Genomic DNA, 23,665 nt, shown 5'->3' on the forward strand with positions numbered 1-23,665 from the left:
GGTAAGAGTGGACACCCATTCAACGGCCATTTTATAGGCCGCTTCCAAGGGCAGAAGGGTCATATGCAATAATAGAATAGTTATGAACAGGGTGAAGAAAGACCACCTAAAAATGTAGTTAATAAGCTTAATTAAGAGATTAAGATTTAAGAATTAAGATTAACAGTTAAAAGTTAAAAGTTAATTTCTCTGTTTCATAATCATACCTCTCCTGTGATTTATATAGGAAAAGCAGCAAAAGAAAGCATGACATCAAATGCTGATATGGCAACAATAGATTTTGGTGTCAAAACTGTTTGGTGCATCATATATGTTATCGGGAAAGTCTCCTTAAGCCAGCCACCAGGAAGTTCAAATGCAAGAGCAAAACTAGTTCTCTGTATGAGAATTGATAAAGTGTGATTTAGTCAATACTTTAGGATGACAGAGGGTAATTTGGTCAATTAAAAATTATACATAATTGAACTTAAAAGACACACCTACCCGTATGTCAGCGAGAACATGGTGATCACCTCCAACATACACTAATTTCGGCTCCTCAACCTGAGTGCCACCTAGAAAATCAGAGAGAAGAGGCTCTGCATATTTCAACAGTTCCTCGTGTTCAACTCCTGATGCAGCAAGTACCATTCGAGGAGCTGTATAGTTTGCCTAATAATTTACAAACAACATTTTCTTTCAAGAATAAAATCCACATGGAATCAATAAGTAGGATGATTATAATACTAATACCAGATACTCTAGTTGTTAAATGCATAAAATAAGAACTTAATGTCATTTATTTGTGTATTATAGCATCATGTATTAATTTCTTTCTAGTTTCTAGTTTATAGAACACCATTGTGCTTTGAAAAATCTAACTAATGATCAATGATGACATTCTTCTTTCAACTTTTTTCTTATTGTGACATTCTACTTTAAAAAATCTAAAGATGCAAATTGATTTGTATTTAATTGACATTGCTATAACATGGTAGATTTTTCAAAGTATAGTGAAAGTAGGATGCTATGGTAAACAAATCAATGAAAATACAATGCTATTTCTTATTTTCTTGCATGTAACCATAAAATATAAGGTGTGAGACTCACAACTACAAAATCCTCCAAAACTGTACTTTTTATTCTGTTGAATAAGCCTTCTGAGGCAAGAAGAGGATTGTTGACATATTCACCAATCTCATCCTTCACCTTCTCAATCTGTATAAATAAATAAATAAAAGTAATGTTTTTAATCATAAAATACGTAAAAGACAACTTTCAAAAAGATAAATGACAAGAAATAAAGTGAAAAGGAAACAAGTAAACAAGCACCTGTTCTTTGACCTCCTAATCCAAGAAAGCTTGATTTCTTACGGAGTCAACAAGTAGCTTCACCATTTGAGGAACATAACTCCTTAAAGCACCATAAGAGTAACATATTTGTTCCCTAGAAGCAGAAGCTGCCAGATTGCCACCAATTGCCTCCACTTCACGCACAACACACAAGAGGCCCATATTAAGTGTGCTTTTGAAGGCCATACGTTCAAGAACATGTGTAGCTCCATATGAAGCTGTTGTTTTATAGATTGAGGCACTGTTAACATACAAGCCAAAAGGGCAAATTAGTAAAAAGTTAGGACTTAATCGGGAAAGAAAGTAAAAAGGAAACACCCAACAGGTCTGATGTTTAGTATCGCCAGCACTAAAGCCATCCAATAATCATTAGAACCTTGGATTTTCTATTCATATGATAATAGTAGAAGCATGTCAAATTTGAATCCAAAATTGAACAAAAATAATTAAGGTTTTGATTAAACCACACAATACTCGTTGCTTATGGCTATAACATGTATGATTACTACCTTTCCTAAAATTTCCTCGATGTTGAAAAGGGGATCGATGACCAAATCAAGGTCAAAATCGCACCTTTAATGAAGTTGTAGTGGAGATGTTGATTCGAGCCATATATATCACACTAAAATGGTAGGGGTTATCGATTAATAATGTTATACTCTGAAGGTGAAAGTGAACGGGAATAATGAGAGCGGAAAACATTTTTAGTATAATATAGAGAAGGTTCTTTCGAGCCCTAGAAGATGGTCATAGATACTTGGTGGTGCGAGATCGAAGGTTTGGTGGTGGTGCGATGCTTTGTGGGAGAAAGGAAGAGTGGCCACTATTGTTCGAAGGTTTATGGGTATTCGATAGAGAGAAAGAAGAGTGATTGTGATATTAGGGATTTTTTTAGTATTCTAGTGAGAGAAAGAGAGAGAAAACCGAGGAGTGAAGATAAAAGCTTGAGGAGGTAAACAGATGGAGAGAAGGTAGAGTTGAATACGACAACTTTTCAAATTTTTTAAGATTTCATTTTCCCCCGTTAGCTACTTGTGACAACCCGAAATTTCTATCTTGTAAAGTCATTCAATTCAATCACAAGTCAGACTTGTTCTGCTATCTTTTAGCTTTGTTAAGGGTCTGTTTGAGTGTTCTAAGCCTAGTACATTCAAAGATTGAGTTTTAGGAAGTATCTACTAGAGTTTAGTGTGCAACAATCAAGCCGGAAAACTCCAACACTTGGAATTTTTGGCCGTAAACTAGAGTTTACGGCCGTAATCTCTTGGCTGGCCATGAACTCCTCCCTTATGTAGGATATTCCTTCATTATTCTTCATTTCTTACACTTCCAACTCAAGAACACTCATTTCTCTCTTAAGTATCATCAAGAAAACTTCTATTTCTCGAAAATTTGTAAGTGATTCTTCCATTTATTAGTTGATATCCTTCTTAATCTAGCAAAACCCCTTAATTTCATCCGTGAATTCATCTCCTTTTGGGTTAGATCTTCAAGAACACCAAGAACACCAAGAACACACACTAGTTCTTTAGGCCGTGAACAGCCCTTCAAGCTTCCAAAACGTAAGTATCCTTTCCATATACTAGTTATCCATTAGAAGCTCTTGAAATACGTCCAAGAATCAACCATTCTAGCTTGATCATCAAGAGTTTACGACCATAGTTTCTCCCTTGGCCGTAAACCCTTCTCGAGAACATCATTGGCCGTGAACATCAATGGTTGTGAACATCTTTGGCCGTAAACATTGATGGCCGTAAACACCATGGCCGTGAACTCACCTAGGCCGTAAACACACACTTGTGTGGCCGTGAACACCTTTAGAACAATCATATGTGATTGTAACACTTCATTCCAAGTGTTTCCTAGTCCCTAAGGTGGTTCCCTATCCTGATTAGTTGTTATATACACTAATTATATACATATATGTGTCATTATATGCTTAATAGGATCCGTTTGTACTCGAGGCTTCACTTGACACTTAGCATCCTATATCGATCTTTCATTCGAATCACTCACTACAGGTGAGTTCATACCCCTAACTTATCTTTTAAATGATTTTAAATGCTTTTATGGGGGGGGGATACAAGTAGAAAACATTATAGTTATTATATCAATCACATGTGATTAATAACTATCAAACAAGTGGATTTCTTATACATCAAACTGTGTTATCAAACAAACTATTTCAAAACATTTTATAAACTGACATCAAGTCATCTATAACCATTCAAATGGTTAAAATTCCTTTATATGCTAAACTCTTTTATATGCTAAATTCTTTATCAAACTCTTTTAAACTTATATATTGTCAAAATTATGTCTATATAGATATAGTTATATAAATAAGGTTGAAAGGACTTAGGACTGATAACTCGCTTTATTTCCTGTTCCTTGTTTGGTTGTGGAATTAGAGTATCGGTTGTTTGTCCAAATGTCGTTTGAATCTTAGTTATATATTATGTATATGTGTATAGATATAAAAGTTCTTACATCAGTTCAACACCTTTGGGTAGCAAAGGTGTACAAATATGCTCAGTCATTTAAACAACAGTAGTAGTAAACTATAATAGGTATAGTTTAGATGATTACTACTCACTATTTCTAGTACAATGAAACATACAAGAGTCAGTTCATACATGAGTCAGTTCAAACATACTATAACGAGAAACAGAAAGAACATACTATAACGAGAAACAGAAAGAACATACTATAAAGAGAAACAGGGAGGAACATACTATACACTAGAACAGAGAGAACATACAATACACTAGAACATACTATACAAATACAAGAACCCTATAACATTAATGTAAGCCACTACTTCATGGCATGGCAATATACTGCTGTGTCACGTTTTGTAACCAGAGTCTCCTGGTGGGAGAGCGTGAATTTGTGTATAGATCTATACGGGATTGACCATCCTATACCTTGATGCTAGCTACAGTGGGACCTGTAGGTCTACGGGTGATGAATGTCATACCATTTCGACGTCTTGATCGTCCTGTTTTACTAGTCAATCAAATATGGTTATAATCTCATCACATTTTGCCTTAACTAAACAATTGGTTTAAGGTAGTTAGTACAACGGTTGTTACTATATACAATACTACAGTACAACATTATTTTCAAATTACATTCAAATTGTGATCTTCTCACATAAACGGTAATGTAAACTATATTTTTGTTAATGATAGTCATACTTGGGGAAAAACACTCACTTTTACGAAAGAACAAACACACAGAACAATCGTGTCTTGGTAGAAGACTACATTTCAGTTAAAGTAGAAAATATAGGATTTCTAGGAGATACTTATGAACATTTACATCAAACATTTAAAAACATTTACATCAAACATTTACAAACACTTTCATCAAACATATACAAACAACCGACACTAAATACTTATGAACTCACCAGCTTAAATGCTGATCTACTCTTTCAAAATAACTTGTATTCTCAGGTCACCAGTAGACAGGTAAACTAGACCAGGTTTTGAGAAGACGGAGCACATTCGAGACTCATCTTTTATTTTGATTCATATTTTGGTGTCATTCAAACTATACACAGAACACACTTGTATTAAATTATACTATTAATGCAATTGATGATGTTGTTGCTTGTTTACTATTGTGCATTGTTATGATATTGTACATGACGTCCTCCGCCCCCGAACGTTTCTGCCGTTCTGGTTTGGGGGTGTGACATATTGGTATCAGAGCTTTGTTTATAGTGATTTGAGTATATCAACCCATAAAAGATATACAACTATAAACACATCGGGATTAAAATACTCTGACCAAGAGTTTATACTTTTAAATAATAAAATATTTAACCAAAGTATACATGCATGCATTCATACTAAAATCAGTTTCATACTAGGACAGAACAAAAGTATTGTGGTTGTTGGACAACACAAGTAGGCTTGGGGACATATAATCAGATCTGGGAGTGATATAGCCTGATCAACTATATCTTTTCGAGAAGTGATTAGCATGTGCCTAGGAATGGTTGTGGTGTTGCAGGAAGTCTAAAAACTTACCAACACTACTACAATGAAAACTTTAGAACAGAACATAAACTTAAAAATACTATAGGAGTATTTTGTGTTACTATAATTACTTATTTGAGAACTAAAAGGTCTTTATTAGTAGGTCAATAGTTGATGAGTGGATACACTAAGGTTATATGTGACTAGGGTGTCATAGACTTAGAATTTGTGATCTTTGCTTTACTTCATGTTCCTTGTTTGGTTGTGGACTTAGAGTTAGAGTCACTTATTCGAAGGTCTATCATGTTTTGGTTACATATGACTGGTATGCAGTACGCAAATATTAAAGTAACTGGTAAGGATCATCCTATAATTATCTTAAGTAGTACGTCTATTAACTATCTCTTTTATCCCTATTATCGCGTAGATAACATGGATGGATTCAACCTCCCAGGTGACCCGTACTTTCCCAACCAAGGCAATGGTGGATGGCTCGATGCAGAGCCTGAAGAGAATCTTGCAATCCCATTGGATGATGACTTCGTAGAAGACTTCCCAGAGGATTCTGACTCCGAGCCGGAAGTTAATGATCTACCCTTAAAGGCTCCAATGCTAAATCCTAACCCTCGTCTGGCTTTTCATGGCCCGACGCCTCAGTGGGTTGAGAACTTGGGTAGGTGGAGCCGTGAGCTGGGTCAACCCTTACCATAGAACGGAGACCGAACTTCTACAACATAAGCGAGGGAGGATCTGCAGACAAAATTCTTCCCATCTTGGTTCGTTGTGTGGCTCGAAATGTTGAGCTTGGAATGACAGCCATTCAGCAAACCATCGAACTAGATGCTGACACAAACGCCAACACGGACAGTATCCGCAATCTGGAAGTTGCTCACATGAGAGACAATGTGGCTTTGCAGCAAGAGCTAGCTGTAACACGAGCCGAAGTCATAGAACTTTGAGCATGCCAAACAGTGTATGAACGACACCTCCTTGAGGTAGAGCGTCAGCTGGATGAATTAAGGGTCCATCAAAGGGGTGCCCGTCGCCAGTAGGAGATGCTCAGCTCATCCTTCCTTTTGGTTTAAGGAATAGCCTTCTTATCTATGCTCTAAGTAGCACTTTTCCCTGTAAATATTCCTGTACTGCAAGTACTGTTGCTAGGTCTCTATGCTGTCAAAATTTTCTTGTTATGGTTTGATGTAAGACCTACTTCAAGGTCATTTTTCCCGAACTCGTTACATCATTAATGCCAATATTATTGACAGACATCTAGTCTTTGGGAAATCTTTATCCAAGTGCTTTCACCATTCTACTGTTAGATCTCTATTTCAATCATACTCTCATCTTTTTTGTTGGGATATGGAGACTTAGTCCATGGATCACTCTCATTTTACTCACAATTGATTCTTACTATCATTTTCATCTTTGTAAACTTTTAGTTGAAAGATGCCTCCACGCTGATCACCGAGATGCAATCCACCGATAACTCCTACTCAACCACCACCGCCTCCTCCACAATACAATCCGGCAACTATCCAAGCAGCAGTGGATGCGGCTGTTTCGGCAGCCTTAGCTCAATTTAGTGCTAGTGGTACCAGCGGAAGTGGAACAACTGTTCATTCCACTCAAGGTGATGCTCCAGTGCTCTCCAAAGAGTGCTCGTATAAGGACTTCCCCAACTGCAAGCCCATGACCTTTAACGGGACTGGTGGAATCATTGCCGTCTCGTAATGGTTCGAGAAAACGGAGTCGATCTTCGAGATCTGCTCCTGTCCGGAAGGGAGCAAAGTTAAATTTGTTGCCTGCACCTTCGCGGACCGTTCCCTGACATGGTGGAATAGCAATGTCAAGTCACTAACTCTAATAGTGGCTAATACTATGGGCTGGGAAGCTCTGAAGGAGCTCATGATCGAAGAGTACTGCCCGAGGAGCGAAGTTCAGAAACTTGAACAGGAACTCTGGAGCCTAACCATGAAGGGCTCCGACATAGTGGCCTATAATGCCAGATTCAGCGATCTGGTGGCACTATGTCCAGGAATGGTCCCTACTAAGGGAAAGAAAATAGAGAGGTATATCTGGGGGCTGGTGCCTCCATTTTAGGGGAATGTCTTAGCTTCAAACCTCACTACCTTCGATAGTGCCAAGCGGTTGGCACATCGGCTCATTGATCATGGAGTCCGCACCCCATCAACGACAATAACAACCCTAGCCATCTTAAAACCCTCCAAAGCCGCTGACAATAAGCGGAAGTTCTGGGATAACAAGAAGAACAAGGCGGCGCAGAACTCTGCCAAAAAGCAGCAGGTCGTGGTTGTTCATGCTGCTATAACACCTACTGCTACTGCACCAATGAAGCAGTATGCTGGGAGCTTGCCCAAATGCAACAAGTGCAGCTTCCACCATAATGGACCCTGCCGAGAAATGCAGCGCGCTAACTGCAACAAGAAAGGGAACACTGCCTGTTTCTGCAAGTCTCCGGCAAGGCCAACCAACCAAGTCCCCGGCGTTGGTGTGGGCCAGTCTTGCTACGGATGTGGCGAGGTGGGTCATTACAAAAGGAACTGCCCAAAGGCAGGGAATGCGGGCGGAGTAGGAAGAGTTTTGGCTATAAGCCACAAGGAAGCAGTAGCCGACCCTACTATGGTCACTGGTACGTTTCTCCTCGATAACTCTTATGCATGAATACTGTTTGATAGTGGAGCGGAGAGGAGTTTCGTGAACCAGAAATTTGCTCACTTACTTAAACAAAAACCACGTGCACTGAAAGAACCGTTCACTGTAGAAATGGCTAACGAAAAAACTAAGAGCACTAGCAGTATATACATAGGATGTACTCTAACTCTAGATATCCATTCATTTCCAATCAACCTCATGACGGTCTCAATTAAAAGTTTCGATGTCATAATTGGCATGGATTGGTTGAGTCTTCATCGTGTTGACATCATGTGTTATGAAAAGGCCGTTCGCCTTAATCTACCGTCTAACGAAACTCTAGTTATCTATGGCGACAAACCCGGCACGATCCTTCGTATCATCTCGAGTATACAAGCCCAGAAGTACTTACGAAAGGAATGTCATGCATTCCTTGCTCAGGTTGTCGATATGAGCCAAGAGACAAAAGACATAAAGAACATCCCAGAAGTATGCGACTTTCCCGACATCTTTCCAGAAGAACTACCAGGATTACCATCACAACGTCAAGTCGAGTTCAGAATCGACTTAGTTCCAGGGGATACCCCAGTAGCCAAATCGCCCTATCGTCTAGCACCAGTTGAGATACAGGAGCTATGCGGTCAACTTAACGAACTGCTCAGCAAGGGCTTTATTAGACCAAGCTTCTCACCATGGGGAGCACCGATCTTGTTCGTGAAGAAGAAAGACGGATCGTTCTGTATGTGCATTGACTACAGAGAACTGAACAAGCTTACCATCAAAAATCGTTACCCTCTACCTCGCATAGACGACTTATTTGACCAACTGCAAGGGGCGAATTACTTTTCAAAGATAGATCTGAGATCCGGTTATCACCAGTTACGAGTGTTAGAGGAGGATGTTCCCAAGACAGCCTTCCGAACTCGTTATGGACACTACGAGTTTGTAGTGATGCCATTCAGATTGACATGCGCCCGCAGTATTCATGGACTTAATGAATAGGGTGTGCCATCCTTACTTGGATCAGTTCGTCATTGTATTCATCAATGACATACTTATCTACTCTCGAAGTAAGGAGGAGCACAGTCAACATCTACGTCAAGTCTTAGAAACATTACGATCGGAGAAGCTCTACGCGAAGTTCTCTAAGTGCGAATTTTGGATTCGAAGAGTCGAATTCTTGGGTCACGTTGTTAGTGAAGAGGGAATTCACGTGGACCCTTCCAAAATAAAGGCCATTGAGAACTGGTCGGGACTGAAGACGCCTACATAAATTCCTCAATTCTAGGCCTCGCTGGCTAGTACCGCAGGTTCATACAAAACTTCTCTAGGATCGCGAAACCGCTTAATACATTGAACCAGAAAGGCGTGGCCGTTGACTGGGAAGAGAAACAAGAAAAAGTGTTTCAAACGCTAAAGCAAGCCTTATGCAACGCACCGATACTATCCCTCCCAGAAGGGATAGAAGACTTTGTGGTTTATTGAGATGCATCCAACCAAGGGCTTGGCTGTGTTCTTATGCAACGAGGTAAGGTCATCGCCTATGCCTCAAGACAGCTAAAGACACACGAAGTCAACTACACCACACATGATCTTGAGTTAGGAGCAGTGCTATTTGCTCTGAAGATCTGGAGACACTACCTGTATGGTACAAAAATCACTATCTTTCCAGACCACAAGAGCCTTCAACACATATTTGACCAGAAGGAGCTCAATATGAGACAACGACGGTGGGTCGAGCTACTCAATGACTACGAATGTGAAATTCGTTATCAGCCCGGTAAAGCCAACGTAGTAGCTGACGCCCTAAGTCAGAAAGAATACTCTGGTCGTAGAATCAAATCATTGACTATGACTATCCATTCACACTTGTCCACACAAATTAAGGAGGCTCAACTTGAAGCCTTGAAACCTGAAAATGTGGCGGGTGAATCCCTGAGAGGGATGGATAAAAACTTGGAAGTCAAGGGTGGCAGAGCCTTATATCTCATGGATCAGATCTGGACACCGAGACACGGTGGTTTCAGAGACTTGGTCATGACCGAGGCGCACAACACTCGATATTCCGTCTACCCAGGTTCAGATAAGATGTATCTGGATCTCAACAAGTTATACTGGTGGCCTAACATGAAAGCAGAGATTGCTACCTTCGTGAGTAATTGTCTTACTTGCGCCAAGGTTAAGGTCGAATACCAGAAACCCTCTGGTTTACTACAGCAACCGGAGATACCGGAATGGAAATGGGAGTGGATCACAATGGACTTCATAACCAAGTTGCCCAAGACATCGGGTGGTCTCGATACCATTTGGGTGATCGTAGACAGGTTAACAAAGTCCGCACGCTTCCTGCCTATCAAAGAAACTGACAAGATAGAGAAACTAACTAGAACTTACATTAGGGAGATCGTACGACCGCATGGTGTTCCCATATCGATTATCTCTGATAGGGATAGTAGATTCACTTCAAGGTTCTAGCAGCCGCTACAAAGTTCCCTAGGAACTTGGCTGGACATGAGTACGACCTACCATCCGCAAACCGACGGGCAAAGTGAGAGGACTATTCAAACCTTGGAAGATATTTTACGACCCTGTGTGATAGACTTTGGAAAGGCATGGGATACTCATTTACCCCTTTTCAAGTTCTCCTACAATAACAGTTATCACACGAGCATAAAGGCTGCTCCATTTGAAGCCATCTATAGCCGAAAGTGCAGATCCCCTCTGTGCTGGGCTGAGGTGTGTGACACTCAGTTAGCTAAAGAACGAGTTCCTAACAACACTCTCGCAGGTCCGGAAATCATTCGGGAAGCGAAAGAGAAAGTCGTTCAAATTCGTGAACGATTGAAAGCCTCTAGAGACCGACAGAAAAGCTACGCAGACAGGAGAAGGAAACCTTTGGAATTCCAGGTTGGCGACCGTGTTCTATTGAAGGTCTCACCCTAGAAGGGCTTGATACGCTTCTGAAAGCGTGGAAAGCTAAATCCAAGATACATAGGCCTTTAGCTTCGGAAAGTGTGGAAAGCTAAATCCAAGATCGACCCTGTAGCTTACAAACTCAAACTACCTCGTGAACTTAGTTACGTACACCCTACTTTCCACGTCTCGAACTTGAAAAAGTGTCTGTCCGACGAGACTCTTGTAATCCCACTCGATGAGATCAAGATCAACGAGAGCCTCAACTTCGTGGAAGAACCAGTAGAGATCATGGACCGAGAGGTCAAGCAAACGAAGCAAAGTCGTATCCCGATCGTGAAGGTTCGCTGGAATGCCAAGCCAGGACCTGAATTCACTTGGGAGCTCGAGGATCAAATGAAACTGAAATATCCTCATCTTTTTACTTAGTTATTTGTAATTGATTAATTGCTTAAACTCTAATTTCCTTACGAAATTCTCTCTAACGGGCGATGATGTGACATCCCGAAATTTCTATCTTGTAAAGTCATTCAATTCAATCACAAGTCAGACTTGTTCTTCTATCTTTTAGCTTTGTTAAGGATCTGTTTGAGTGTTCTAAGCCTAGTACATTCAAGGATTGAGTGTTAGGAAGTATCTACTAGAGTTCAGTGTGCAGCATTCAAGCCGGAAAACTCCAACACTTGGAGTTTACGGCCGTAAACTAGAGATTACAGCCGTAATCTCTTGGCTGGCCGTGAACTCCTCCCTTATGTAGGATAATCCTTCATTATTCTTCATTTCTTACACTTCCAACTCAAGAAAACTCATTTTCTCTCAAGTATCATCAAGAACACTTCTATTTCTCGACAAATTTGTAAGTGATTCTTCCATTTATCAGTTGATATCCTTCGTAATCTAGCAAAACCCCTTGATTTCATCCGTGAAATCATCTCTTTTTGGGTTAGATCTTCAAGAACACCAACCAAGAACACCAAGAACACACACTATTTCTTTGGGCCGTGAACACCCCTTCAAGCTTCCAAAACGTAAGTATCCTTTCCATAAACTAGTTATCCATTAAAAGCTCTTGAAATAGGTCCAAGAATCATCCATTCTAGCTTGATCATCAAGAGTTTACGGCCATAGCTTCTCCCTTGGCCGTAAACCCTTCTCAAGAACATCATTGGCCATGAACATCAATGGCTGTGAACATCTTTGGCAGTAAACTCAAGTCATTTCATGTGTTGTCCGTAAACCTCTTTGGCCGTAAACATTCATAGCCATAAACACCATGGCCATGAACTCACCTAGGCCGTAAACACACACTTGTGTGGCCGTGAACACCTTTAGAACAATCATATTTTATTGTAACACTTCATTCCAAGTGTTTCCTAGTCCCTAAGGTGGTTCCCTATCCCGATTAGTTGTTATATACACTAATTATATACATATATGTGTCATTATATGCTTAATAGGATCCGTTTGTGCTCGAGGCTTCACTTGACACTTAGCATCCTATATCGATCTTTCATTCGAATCACTCACTACAAGTGAGTTCATACCCCTAACTTATCTTTTAAATGATTTTAAATGCTTTTATGGGGAGGGGGAATACGAGTAGAAAACATTATAGTTATTATATCAATCACATGTGATTAATAACTATCAAACAAGTGGATTTCTTATACTTTAAACTGCGTTATCAAACAAACTATTTCAAAACATTTTATAAACTGACATCAAGTCATCTATAACCATTCAAATGGTTAAAATTCCTTTATATGCTAAACTCTTTATCAAACTCTTTTAAACTTATATATTGTCAAAATCATGTCTATATAGATATAGTTATATAAATATGGTTGAAAGGACTTAGGACTGATAACTCGCTTTATTTCCTGTTCCTTGTTTGGTTGTGGACTTAGAGTATCGGTTGTTTGTCCGAGTATCGTTTGAATCTTAGTTATATATTATGTATATGTATATAGATATAAAAGTTCTTACATCAATTCAACACCTTTGGGTAGCAAAGGTGTACAAACATGCTCAGTCATTAAAACAATATTACTAGTAAACTATAATAGGTATAGTTTAGAGGATTACTACTCACTATTTCTAGTACAATGAAACATACAAGAGTCAGTTCATACATGAGTCAGCTCAAACATACTATAACGAGAAACAGAAATAACATACTATAAAGAGAAACAGGGAGGAACATACTATACACTAGAACAGAGAGAACATACGATACACTAGAACATACTATACAAATACAAGAACCCTATAACATTAATGTAAGCCACTACTTCATGGCATGGCAATATACTGCTGTGTCACGTTTTGTAACCAGAGTCTCCTGGAGGGAGAGCGTGAATTTGTGTATAGATCTATACGGGATTGACCATCCTACACCTTGATGCTAGCTACAGTGGGACCTGCAGGTCTACGGGTGACGAATGTCATACCATTTCGACGTTTTGATCGTCCTGTTTTACTAGTCAATCAAATATGGTTATAATCTCATCACATTTTGCCTTAACTAAACAATTGGTTTAAGGTAGTTAGTACAACGGTAGTTACTATATACAATACTACAGTACAACATTATTTTCAAATTACATTCAAATTGTGATTTTCTCACATAAACGGTAATGTAAACTATATTTTTGTTAATGATAGTCATACTTGGGGAAAAACACTCACTTTTACAAAAGAACAAACACACAGAACAATCGTGTCTTGGTATAAGACTACATTTCAGTTAAAGTAGAAAATATAGGATTTCTAGGAGATACTTATGAGCATTTACATCAAACATTTAAAAACATTTACATCAAACATTTACAAACACTTTCATCAAACATATACAAACAACCGACACTAAATACTTATGAACTCACCAGCTTAAATGCTGATCTACTCTTTCAAAATAACTTGTATTCTCAGGTCACCAGTAGACAGGTAAACTGGACCAGGTTTTGAGAAGACGGAGCACATTCGAGACTCATCTTTTATTTTGATTCATATTTTGGTGTCTTTCAAACTATACACAGAACACACTTGTATTAAATTATATTATTAATGCAATTGATGATGTTGTTGCTTGTTTACTATTGTGCATTGTTATGATACTGTACATGACGTCCTCCGCCCCCGAACGTTTCTGCCGTTCTGGTTTGGGGGTGTGACACTACTAAAGAAGAAGATGCGCATGTTTCCTTAAAGAAAATATAAACCGACATGATTTCACGAAAAACGTTTTATGATAGGTTCCCTCCGTTTGTGTGTGTGTGTGTTTTTTTTTGTGACACTAATTTTAGGTCATGCAAAAATACGCGCCCTAAATCCTTCAAATTTTGGGAGAGCTGACATTATTTTTAGGGCACACACTTTTGCGTATCATAAAACCATATGTGTCATGGTTCGTAACTCATTAATGAGTATTTTTCTAGTAGTGTTAATAATTTGGCTACAAATTAGTTGGTTAACTTTTGACATATATATATATATATATATATATATATATATATATATATATATATATATATATATATATATTTATTGAGCTTAGATTTAGGTTAGTTCGTTGCTTTGTAAGACTAATGATGGTCTTGATTTTGAAAAATAATGAACGGTTTAGGAGTTTTAGCAATAACTTAACCATATATATATATATATATATATATATATATATATATATATATATATATATATATATATATATATATATATATATATATATATAGTCCGAATCCGGTGACGACTCGTGAGGACACCTTAAAAAAATTGATAAAAAAATAAAAAAAATACAAATCATAAAATCGAACATAGTACTATATCGAAGTGAAAAAAAATTGGATCATTAAAATTAAATCATGGATCATAAAATATGAATCATGGAGCATAAAAATGATTCATGCTTCAATTTTAATGATCCAAAAAAAAATTCCAATTTTTTTTCTCTCTGATATAGTATTTTGGTCGATTTTATGATTTGTATTTTTTTCAATTTTTTTAAGGTGTCCTCACCGAAATAAGAGTCCTCAGCCGATCCTGTTTATATATATATATATATATATATATATATATATATATATATATATATATATATATATATATATATATATATATATGAATGTGCATATATATATGCATGCATGCATATTTGTGTTTTTTTTTCAATAATTTTCAAAACCTACACAACAATGAGACTTTAATAGCAGCATTTAAGATAAATGTAACTTAAAAACATAAGAAAAAAAAACAAAGAAACAAATATATATATATATATATATATATATATATATATATATATATATATATATATATATATATATATATATATATATATATATATATATAATAGCCGTTTACCCGCACCAATCGATGGGTGCGGATAAACTCTTTCATAAATTAGTTTCTAGAAGTGACTAATTCTTTTGGGCAAAGCAGCGAGCGACCAGTAGTTTCTTGTGGCTGCTGAAAAAAAAACAATTGGGGTGATGTTATTGATTATAAAAAATTAATAAATAAAGAATATTGACTGAACTTGATATTCCTGGAAACCGCTGGGACCATTTTTGGAGATTTGTCTTTAAATAATGAAAAAAAACTAAACGAAATATAGTGCACATCAGATGCATAAACTTACATGATTAGAAAACGAAAATAAACCATCCCAACAATCAAACTTTAAGAATTATTGATTATAGAATAAATTGATATATTTCGTTGAATCATAGTAGTTATCAACATCTTCCCTTTGCTGACTTCAAAAATTTAATAAAATCAACAACTTTAACTACTTTGATAGTCATTATTTTCTTCTTTTGTATCTTTATTTTGTCCATAAACCCTTTGGTGATATCGTTGATTAACATAACCCAAAAGAATAGCAATTTGTTCAACAATTTCACATGTTTATCTGTAATGCGAGTAAAAAAATCATCATCATAAATCATGCATCTCTAGTTACTTATTTTAAGCCTTTTTGTTCGGCCACACGCACATACATACCGGTAACACTACTATGAAATTATTATTTCTTGCATTTAACGCATAATGGATAGATCCAAGAAATAGAAACATCTATTTATAAGGAAAAAAATACAGTAAAAGGCAACATAAACATAGTCACCAAGATAGATTCACACATCTAAAATGATTATTTTACCCTTAACTATTTGTTTTAAACAAGATTGCCTTAAACAGACTAATATGGTTAGGCACCCTAAGTGAATATACATGAAAGCATGAAGAAGAAGGGTAAAAACTACATAGATCGCCCCGTAGTTGGTCAAAAACTACAGATTTGGTCGTCATCCTTCAATTTTAACCATTTTCATATGTATGTTTGAATCGACCGGTGACCGAAATCAATCACAAAGATGAAGTCATTAATGATTCATAATGATTCAAAGGCGAAAAATCTATCGTTGCACGGTGACGTTCTTTTAGAGACGATTGTATCGGTGGTTCATGGGTTTTCCTGTCGGTGGTAACGGTGGTGATGTGAGCAGACGTGGTGATGGTGGTACGGGTGTGGTGTCAGGTATTTGGGTGATAAAGTTGGGTGAAAGAGGTGAGGGTAGGTAATGGAAGAGATGGTGAGGATGACAGTATATAAATGTAATGGGTGATGGGCGATGGTAGATGGTGAGCTGGAGGAGACAATGAAGGCGACATGTATTTTATGGGCTAGTTTTTCTGGAGTATCATAGAGAGGAAGAAAGTATTAGGGTTTTTGATAGACAAGGGGTAATTTTGAAATGAGTTGAGATGGGAGAGCATGTTTAAAGGAAAAGGGAGGGTCTTCATACGAATGCCAACTTATCAAAATGATGACCAAAGGAGTGACAAATTGTTGTTTAAACTTATATTAGAATGATTACATAATGACAATGTACTTGTGTTATATCAATATAATATGAATATGGTGTTGGTGATTAGTTTCATTTTAAAAAGTAGTTTCTAGAGGCGAATAATTTATTATCGCTCATTTATCAAAATAAAGACTATACGGATATTTTCTTTCAGATATATTTCTTCATTCAAATAACAGACGACGAGCATACTTGCCTAATAGAAAAGGGTTGTAAAGGTATTTTGATTAATTGAGATAATATAATCTTCGGTTTTCAGGTTTGGTTGCAAATCATATTTTCTGACACAGATTGTTAACCAAAAAACCAATATATATATATATATATATATATATATATATATATATATATATATATATATATCTTTTCTTTCTAAAGATGATGTTTCTGGGTTTAGATATAATAATATATTATAATTTCTAAAATTAGACATTTTTAATTGCACAATGACATTTTTAATTAACAAATGCTAATAACTAATATTATTTTCCATAAAATCTAAATTACTAAGTTTTAAGTTGTTTATTTGAAAAACAAAGTTTCATTTATCATATCAAACCAATTAACTTATAAACATTAATCGTTTCACATTTTTAAGAGTGAAAACACAAAATTATAGTGAGTTATTGTTATCGCCTTTAAATCGAGTAAAATCATTTCTCATCATTTTTCATTGTTTGCCCTCTTTTTTTTAAATATATTTTCCAAACTTTAAATTTAGTTTTTTGCAAAAATTTTATTTATAACAATATATTAACTTTATTTTGGTAATTTTTTTATCAATCAAATTAATTACATTTATAGTCGACAAATTATGATTTTTATATAATCCAACTTCTTTGATGTTTTAAACTTTCAAAAATTATGCAACAAATTCTCTCAAGTTAATAGTTACTTTGCACATAATTTTTATATCAAAAAAGAGTGAATATTATTCACTATTTTTCAAAGCCTACACAACAGTGACACTTTAATAGCAACGTTTAAGAGAAATGTAACTTGTAAACGTCAAAAAAAACAAAAAAACAAAAAATATGCCTGCATATATATATATATATATATATATATATATATATATATATATATATATATATATATATACCTTAATAAGCATTTAGCCTCAAATGCTGAATTTTAAGAAGTACACCCCTTAAAACATCATTTACAACAACTTTATGCATTGAAATCTTTGGTCAACAAGAATGAAATTTAAACCATTGTAGAAAGTAAATCGGTCAAATTTAAACCGATATTCTTACAATGTCGCTCAATTAAATCCGTCAAAGACCAATTGAATCGGTCAAGTATGAGATGTGGCCTTAACTCCACTACATAATCTCTGCACCTATATCTAGAATCTCGCCTCCTTCCCAACCGGATAACATAAAATTGGTCTCACATACTCTCCCATGGCCTCCCACCCAAATTTGATCCTTGGAAAACCCTAACCAAAAAATCTGACGCCCACCACCAACCACTACTCCTTCTCTGTTGCAGATGTGTTCCATCATCATCTTCGTCACCATCAATTGGGACCCCTACACCACCTTCACTCAAGATCGATTGTTTTTCTCGTAAGTGTCAACTCTAGGTCGTGGGGAATTTGATTTTTTTCCTTTTCATGTCTCAGGTTAAATTTTATCTTTTTCATTCTCTGTCTAATTTGAAAGAGCTTCAATCCTAGACCGGCATCCCCAACTATCGTTTGAACATGAGGTTTTGGATACCCAAAACACATTTGTTTTTATGCCTTCTAATATCAATTATTTTATGGTAAACATCAACATCTATATTGAAATTGAGCAGAGCGTACATTTAAGCTCTACAAATTGCTGGAATGCAGAGCTATTATCGCTATTATTATGGGAAGTACATTCAAGTTCTATAAAATGCTGCTAAATCTGACTGGTAAACATCTTTATTTAGTTCCCTTTTCGTCTTTTTGGCATTTGTTTCTTCATTGAATCTAGCTTCGCTATTGTTTGTTCTATAACTAAATTAGTTTTCGTTTACATTTACCAGGTTTTTGGAACAATAAGAGACATAATCTTCAAGAACAAGTTTTTTTTTCTTTCAACAGTATATTTATGTCACTAAATGTTATCAATTTTAAGAACATGGCTTTATATTTATGACTTTGAAGGTTTCTTAGCCCAAAACCCTCAAGAAATGGTTCAATGTCAGGAATAAAGCTCAAGACTTTTATACGTCCAGTCATGGTGGTAATTTCTCACTTTCTATTTCTTTTATTTCTACATCTAAGTCACTATTTTTAATATATAAGGGGTTTTAAGCTACTATCTATATGAGATTCGTCTAAAAGATGCAAAAACAAAGTACAAGCAAAAGTAAAATGAAGGTCTATTTTTTTTGTTTTTGACGTTTCAAACCATATCATAGTTGCCTTAGGTAGACAATTGGGAAGACGCAAAAGTTGGAATTCGTATCAGATAGGCGTTGGCTTTGATAGCTGCATCAAAGGAAGTACATTTGAATGCTATGAGATTGAGGTTTTCACTCCAGTTTGACGCCGTTGGTCAACTCCCCTCTCCCTCTTTCTCTCTCTCATGTTTAACAAAAAAAACATATGCATACATTGATATAGATTAAACTAAGGTATTAAAAAACCTAATTATCGATGTACTATGATTATTGTGCATTTCTTTTGATCTTATAGTCTTTTGATTGTTGAACTCTCATTGTTTAGAGCCCTACACCGAAGAATAATATAATCAATTATGTGGAATGGAACAATCATTATGATGAAGAAAGGGAAGAAAGGGTATATTTGTGATCCTTTTGATCTTATGGATTTGCTGAGAACCATTGATATAGATTAAACATAATGGTTAATTTTATTTTTTCTTTTGGCCCTAATTGTTTATCTTTTGTGTAAGAGATGACAAATCATGCTTATTGAATCTATTTAGCCACCTCAACCAACCAACTCAGGGGATTTTAGTTACCATCTAAACATAAACTATTTTCTTTGGTGGTGTACCAAATACACAATTATAATCTGTGAGCTTGGTGTGTGTGTGTGTGTGTATCTTTGTCCTAAGGGTAGAAGACATTTAGGTTGTTTAGTACTTCTGTGTATGTCGACACTTTTTTCCTCCGAGTTTTTATTTTTCGTATGATATATAGGTGGGTCGCTTTTGGTAAGTGTTCTTTTTTTTGGCATGTGTTTCTTTTGGTTTTTCATTAAATTTTTCATGTTTTGGATCACATTTTTTAGAGTTCAAAATGATCCTGGTGTTGCAACTGAATTCATGTTTTGGATGAATATCATATGATCAAAGATGTTTTCTCATGTGAAGAATGGACAATTATGCCCATGTGCTTGAAGTTAGCTGTTGATCCAAACCTCTTTATCGGAGAAACTTTTAACTTTCTGCCTAATTGATTCTTCTTATTCGTTATGCTATGCTTTGAAACTTTTTCAAAGTGTCAGAATTATACTTAATCATATAAGCATAACCATATTTACTAAACCTTTAGTAAATCATGACGAGTAATCTTATCGTTCTTTGTGGTGGATCTGACCAGTGCACATCAATGTGTACTAGATCCTTTAGTCATTCACTTGACTCACATGTACATGTGAACAAGGAATTAGTTTCAATTTAGCAAAGATCAAGATTCTCATGCATCAAACAATTCGAATTGCAAGATTCCAAGTTTCTGTCCAATTGGAACGTGGTTGATGAGAATCCTTCCTCATTTGGTAAATTGTGACACTACCACTAACGATATAACCAAGAATCAAATCCATTTCAATATTGCTAACAATAGAAATATAAACACCAATTTTTATAAATGCCATTGCAAGGAAATTTAAATAAGATAAAATCAAAATTTATTTTATTGATAAAATGCGGAAAACTTGTCCTTACAACACAAATACATATAAAAACTATATTACTACATATTCCTAAGCAATCTATCATAACTCCTAAGTAGCAGCTCAAAAAATCCGATCATCGAACCATGTGATTTAAATCCATTTCTTCACGATCAGAATCAACTCACTGTTCTTTTAAGCTTCCTTCCTTTTCTTCAATCCTACAAAACATTAAAATGCAATCTTATCACATCTGTATTAAGAATCTGTAAATAGGAACTTAATAGAGTTAGATAGTGGACTTACCTGAAGTAGAGTCATAAAATTTGACTTTACCATCGTTGCGATCCTTCAGGTAGGTACAGCAGCTTCGCATCCAATTCCCCTTTTCCTGGCAATAGAAACATATGGACTCTTTGGGGTTGACACATTGGACTATCTCAAAATTTGCCTTTCTCTTATGATCAAACTTTTCGACCATGGCCGATTTCTCTCCCTTAGGAAGAGAAACGATTTCTGGATTATCACCTTTGCCATCACCAGTATCCATGGAAATTTGGGATTTAGATCTTCCAATCAAATTTGCTTGACCAGCGCACCAAAGCATTGCTGCTTCAGCATCAATTAGCAAATATGTCAGATCAATAAGGGTCACGTCGTTATCAGTCACATAGTAGTGTTTAACAAACTGACTATATGACTCGGGAAGTGATTGAAGAACCAAGTCAACAACTAGTTTCCTTGGGAAAACGACATCTAACATCCCTTGTATGTCAATGTGCGACTTCATCTTCAAGACATGTGCGTACAAAGACCTACCATCTTGGTGTTTGCTTGCCAATAGGGCTTGAGTGACCTTGAACTTTTCAAGTCGAAGAAAACATGGGTCAGGGAGAATCACGGGAGGAGGTGGACGAAGAGAAGTATGATTTCCAGTTCCTCCTTTGCGCGAAGAAGGGAATGATCTTTTACCTTGATCGACATGTGGAATATCATCTTCGAATGGAAAGCTTTTTTCAAAGGATTGAGGAAGACCATAATTGTTAGAACCAGACATCTACAAATGGAGAAATTCAAGTTAGTTGATTTAATCCTTAACATATCACACAAATGAAATATTAAGGCTAGGACCCAACACAATAATTTTACAATTCGGAAGAGGGATGTCGTAATCCAATTGCAAATTATTTGAAGGTAGGTAAATGACGATTCACCAATTCCACCATGAAAAACGAAATTTTAAACGAATTAGGTTTTAGATGAAACTCCTAGATCTTTTGAGATTCATTGAACTTTTCAATGGCATGTTTAATCTCGTTTTGTCCTTCAAGTTTGTGACTGGGATACCGAGGATCACAAATAAGGTGTGAATAACCATGCAAATCAGCTTGGTACTCTCGATGTCATTTATCACCTAATCAATGTGCCGGTTAACCACACACGCTCCACTGATCAACGATAATTTACGAGAAACCTATTTCCATCCTTCATTAGTCCATATTAGTGTTGGATTTGATGTCTAAGCCCATAACTATTATTGGTATGTACTCGACCCGAGAGTAGCATGGTCCATTTGGGTTGCACTTCACCGGAACAATTTGTATGGATTGTCTTTTGAGAATAGTATGTCTATGGTTTATTAATATATTATAAGTTATAAAATATTAATATGAAATCAAATTATTTAATTAGTATTTGTCAAGAATTAATTTGGAATTAATTCTATGATCAAAAGGAGACTAATTAAATATGGACTCTTATATATATATATATATATATATATATATATATATATATATATAGAATGGGCTATATATAGAATGGGCCAAGTTCATTTAGGTTGGGATAAACTTGCATGGATAGTCTATGGAGTTTTAACCCATGGATCGTATGGAAATGAAAGGTCATGGGTATTAGGGTTTACATGAATGTAACCCTAATCCTCCATACTATATAAAGAGGTCTTTGGCACATGAAATGGCACTAGTATGTGAGTACAAAGGGTGGGCCAATTTCTAGAAGTGCTTTCTATTCTCTCAAGTCTTCCAAGGTGTTTTGGTGATTTGTGATTCCACTTGAGGCATCCACATTATTGGTGCTACGCTCTTGAAGCACCAAGGAATCAACCACAAGAAAAGGTATGTCATCTTATTAAGTTTTATATTACAAGTACCCCATGGTATGTTAGTTAGCATGAGAACCTTGGAAAAATCATATTTGCATGTATAATAGAGAAAACATAGATCCAATGTTTCTAGGGTTGCATGTACACCATATGAGTGTTAGAATGCTCAAAACCCATCAGTGGTATCAGAGCCTAGGCTTGTTTTCATTTATACTTGATGCAAATTGCTGAAAAAATCGATTTTCTGGCTGTCTGGACTGTGGACTCGCCGAGTCCATGAACAAAATTATCGTACTCGTCGAGTAGGTTCATACACTCAACGAGTAGGAGGCCCAGAGTGCAGATTTTCGAGTTTTGCTGCTGGAAATGGACTAGAATCGTTACCCTAAACTGTTTTGGACTTATAAAACTTGTTTTTGGTGTGGTAATGATTATGCTAATCCATTTTCAATGGTTATTATGAAATTTTCAACTTTTATATATGTTTATATGATTCTTGAAATTGTTGATATGAATGTTCATACTTATGAGTTTTGGTCGATCATAGGAATTATTTGCAAATTGTTTGTTAGTGTAATTCTTGATCTAAATGTCAATTAATGGACTCCATAACCTGTCCTCAAGTTATGGAATTCCAAAAGTCTTTTCTTTAAAGCCATTAAGACTCATAGGTTATAGAAATGAAGAGTCTTGAACAGTTTCAAAACTTGGCCTCAAGTTGTGGAATTTGTAAAGTCTTACACACACTTTAATTCCAAACCCTAGAGTTTTAAAAGTTAAAATTCAACCCTTATACTTTATAGTATTATAAGTTGATAATATATATATGTATAAGAGCAAGTCATTCTTACCGTTAGTAGGCCTCATTCACGAAGTCGGTCTATAAGGGGGGTATAAGGTTGTTGCATATAAAATGACAGCTTAATGGGTGTCCACTCTCACC

General features: G+C 36.1%; 1 pseudogene across 1 annotated transcript; it reads right to left on the reverse strand.

Annotated features, from left to right (window-relative positions):
• Positions 1-218: 218 nt before the first annotated feature.
• LOC145105554 (mitochondrial-processing peptidase subunit alpha-like) lies at positions 219-2,143 on the reverse strand (annotated as a pseudogene). Its single transcript, XR_013707351.1, has 4 exons — positions 1,312-2,143; positions 1,090-1,197; positions 484-651; positions 219-377 (listed from the first exon to the last, which is right to left on the reverse strand). The product of XR_013707351.1 is annotated as a mitochondrial-processing peptidase subunit alpha-like (transcript).
• Positions 2,144-23,665: the final 21,522 nt, after the last annotated feature.

Source organism: Lactuca virosa, chromosome 4 (assembly GCF_052849685.1).
Source record: "Lactuca virosa cultivar CGN04683 chromosome 4, Lactuca_virosa_CGN04683_v6, whole genome shotgun sequence".
In the NCBI taxonomy this organism is placed as follows: Eukaryota; Viridiplantae; Streptophyta; class Magnoliopsida; order Asterales; family Asteraceae; genus Lactuca; species Lactuca virosa.